General features: G+C 34.4%; 1 non-coding gene across 1 annotated transcript; it reads right to left on the reverse strand.

The window, feature by feature from the left end:
* Positions 1–3,718: 3,718 nt before the first annotated feature.
* On the reverse strand, positions 3,719–3,851 carry LOC111765224 (small nucleolar RNA SNORA31). The gene has a single exon (XR_002797623.1). It is a non-coding gene; the product is annotated as a small nucleolar RNA SNORA31 (small nucleolar RNA).
* Between the last annotated feature and the right edge of the window lie 452 nt (positions 3,852–4,303).

Consider the following 4,303-nt stretch of genomic DNA (forward strand, 5'->3'; position numbering starts at 1 on the left):
TATTAAACTTGAATGTTGATGCTACTTCACCCAAACAAGACTCCATTATTTTCTAGATCATGGCTGAAGTTTCCATTTTGATAGCTAATGTCTCTTGTAGATTGCTTCTGTTATCTAAAACCAAAGTCTGAGGTTCTTTTCAAGCCTCTGGAAGATTTATATACCTACAGTAGTGTCTGAGAAACCTAACAGAAGGGCATAGGGGAAAACAGACTGCATTTTAATCACCCAAGATCTATGGCCTGGGAACATAGTTAAACAAGTATTTAAGCCACTGCCCTTTGTGTCATTGAGATCACAAACTTTTATTGGTGTGTCTCTAGGAAAATGCAAAAAGTATGGGATAGAAACCGTATTATCAAATCAATACATTCTTTTTAATTCATGACATATATAATTTCCTAATTCTGATAAAAAATGACAGGTGGCAGATTAGAGTGTGAAATCACAGTGGGTGTTTAATAAATACTAATTTATAGTAATAGAAATAGTTTCAACTTATCTAGATTAGTTTATTCTTGATAATCACAAGACAGCATATTTTACTTGTAGTAACATGGATCACTTTCAAATGTTGTGTATCTTGTCCTGTGATAGAAACAAAAAAATATTTCTATAAGTAAAGATGAACTACTTTGCAGTTGACTAATTAGCATAGCAAAGGGCCAGATGTGAGCAGTTCTTTTTTACTCAGTGTGGTATAGTAGAGAAACTTGGATTTTTGTGTCAGATTGAATTCAAAGCCCTTTTAGGTATATACTATTGTAAATTGACAGGTTACCTAACATTTCTAAGACTCCCCTACCCTGTCTATAAAATAGGGACAAGGTTTGTGTTAACTTTTAGGATTCAGGTTATCCTAAAGTTAGATATTTTTTCTGAAGTGCTTTACACATTATCTTGCCCACCATAGGTCTTTTGTAAGTGGTAATCCTTACTATTCTCACTGCCCTTACCACCAGTCACTAAAACGCTTCCATTGTTAGTCCAAAAATGCCGTTTAAAGAGGTACAGATTTTCACACAGAATTTTTCTCTGGCTTCTCAGTATAGAGAAAAGAAAGCACAAAATATTCTTGAGAACAAACTATTTATTCCAAATAGGCTCACTTTCTTAACCCATGAGCAAACCTTGTTCTTCGGCCATCTCTTTTCCTTTTGATGATGTTTAACCTGCTGAACTTTCCATTCCCTTCTCATTCATGCCTATTTAAATACTAGCATTGACTTTCAAGGCTGAGCTCAAGTTGTTCCTGCCTATGAGTTCTTTCCATACCACTCCAGAGCACAATGATCCTATCCACTCACCAAAGACTTGAACACTTTATTTTTCAATCGTATTAGCACTTAGCTCTATGGATGGAATAGTTGTATACATTGTTCTCTAAACTGTGAAATTGGCAGCATATTCTCAGCAGTGGCCATCTATACAATTTTATTTTATTTTGAGTTTTGTTTTGATGATTAAAATTTCCTCTCCCAAATCATCTTGATGACTACCTTATAATCCAATGTTGTCTAAGATTTAATGACCAATACACTCACCATTTGGTTAAGACAATAGCAGTATTTATTAACTTTTTTACATGTTGTCAGGCATAGTCTACTATCCATAGTTCTAATATCAAAAGAATAACAATTATTCATATTCACTCTCATTTTTATTTAATAACTCACCAATAATAAAAACTAAACTTAATTTGTGTGTGTGTCAACTCATACTTTTAAGTTATTTATAATATAAGATTTCAGTTTTGGGAATTGTGCTCGTATATATTCACATCCTCTTCCTAGACTAATAGGAGTCCATACTTCCCAGACTGACAGAACTTGATGATGGGAAGGGAAGAGATGCCAAATATAAATTATGGACCCTTTGAGTTCACGGTGCTTTTTCAAGACAAGTCAAAGAAAGACATTCGGTAAGCAAGTGGATGTATAACTCAATTTGCGTTTGTAACTCAAAGCATGGATTTAGATGATATTGCCTGGGTGTGAGATTGTACAGAATGATATGATGGGTTACTGTCCAGAATGAGAGAAACTTCAATATTTAATGGCCAAGTTGGAGGCTGAATCTTTAAAATATCAAAGAAAATAATCAGTAAATCATGACTATTAAAATTAAAGACAGTGTTTCATCATGAAAGGAATCGTCAGAAGACATCAAGTAGGATGAGCAGTGGAAAGTGACCTTTGGATTTAGTGACATAGATGTATAAGTAATCTCAATGAAATCCTTTTTGTTTGAGTGATATGAATGGAAGTCAGATTGATGTGGGTGAATGGGGCATGTAGGAAGAAAAACACATAATGTCCAGTTATTAACAATTATTCTTTAAAGTGTTAGACAAAATGTAAGAACATGCCTTCACTTCAGGGTACATAAAGACCCTTGTTAAACACAGGCGCTGGGGCAGGTGTGTGGGTATATATGTATATGTTGTCTCGCATATGCATGTATGTTTATTAAAAAAATTGTCTATTTGATTTCCAAATTAGTTGCATCTCAACTAAATATTTTGGAAAAGGAAATACAAATCTAAGTGTTTCTGAAATGTTTTAGATGCAAGAGGGAAAATGACTGGGAAATAATCTCTTGATGAATCTGATTATTTTTGTGAAATGAACAATTCCTCTTTTCCCTCTCTGAATACTAGAGGACCCTATATTCCTACTTGTCTCCCTTTTGTAAAATTAGTTACATTTATTCACATGTATGTATACTAGACATTTAGCATTGCTTAATATACAAGACTTGTGGTATCTCTCCCATCCTTCTTTTATTCTGAATTTATTTGTTTTTAAATTCGAAATCAATTCTATTATTCTATAGTTTCCTGTTTTCTCATTGCAGCTAAAGACTAGTCAAAAAATATTTCGGAATTAAAAAAAAAAAAAGATTGGGTCCCTTGGAAAATATTGAGAAAAAAATGAGAATATTTTCCTGGAGCTATTCAATTTTTCTCTGTCCTTCTCCAATGACTCCTTAAACTTCCTAGAGATTCTGAAGCAGGACTGGCATGTCCAGAGTCTAGCAATTTGTCCATGAACATGGAGTCAGCAAAGGCAGAGCAAAATGCAGGATGCCTTAGTGTCCTTTTGCCCCAATCCTAAGCCATTCATTTGTCATCTACTTTATCTGTTTTCTTCCTTTTTGAACTGTCATCAAACCTTTTCTTCCTAGCCATGAGCCTTTCTTGTCTAGACTCCATGTGGTTAAAAAAATAGTCCACAATGCCTACAAGAAGATAATGTCCTTTTGTTGTATTGAATATTTATGCATTATATATGTGGTGGGAAAGGGAAAATAACATTTGAAGTACAATTAAAGAAAATAAGTAAGGCAATACACAGAAAATAATCAGAATAACCCTTAGAGAAAACCAAGGCACAAAAACATGAAAGAATTGGCTCCAGATAAATAAATTAGTAAGAATATAACTCAGTGTCTGACCAAACCTACTGACCCTTAAAGAGTTGACTCTTGTTGTGATAACTGTATGTCCCAGTTTACCTTGAAGAGTCCGACACAAGTGGGTGGCTCTTGTCTCTATCCCTTTCACTCTCTAATAATTATTAGTCCACTTTCACTCTCAAAATTGTGTCACTGGTGTCTCACTGGTGTCTTCCATAGGCTGTATCTTTACACACTTAGGAGAATTTGACTTTCTCTTGTTTTTAAATGTTTTTTTTTGTTTGTTGGTTTGTTTAGAATTTCCTGTATTCCCCCATACAATCTTGGCTGCCACAGCCAGACAGACAAAAAGTGCAAGGACCTTCTATTTCTTGCATCTGTAGTGGAAACCTTAGCAGCAGACATTAACTGCTCTAGGTGTGTCAGAGATTCATGTATTCATTTTTCACCATTTGTTTGGTTATTTTGTTTGAGCGTGTGCTTTGTATGTTGCCTGTTCCATTATGGGACACATCTAATTGTTAGGAAATATGGTGTTTCCCACATTTGATGAATTAGTTTGGCTCCTACTTAAAAACTCACGTGCTGTATTCACTTATAGCATTGGATAACTATTTTGGCAAGTTATACCATTTAAAATTAGAGATGAACTGTGATACCTTTTCAAGTATATACTGTTGAATTTTAGCTTTCCTTCACTTAAAAGACTTCTAAAAACATGATAAATTCTTAACTTTAAAAATAAACACAGAGAGACTTAAGGAAAATGGCATTGAAGTAGATAGGCAGAGCTCAACCCTCTCACAAAAAACAGTGGAGGAGGGAGTGAGACAGATCAAGAAGCCAAAGGAAAACTGTTGAATTGCTCGCCCTTGTGGCTGGAAAT

This window comes from Dasypus novemcinctus, chromosome 15, assembly GCF_030445035.2.
Source record: "Dasypus novemcinctus isolate mDasNov1 chromosome 15, mDasNov1.1.hap2, whole genome shotgun sequence".
Classification (NCBI taxonomy): Eukaryota; Metazoa; Chordata; class Mammalia; order Cingulata; family Dasypodidae; genus Dasypus; species Dasypus novemcinctus.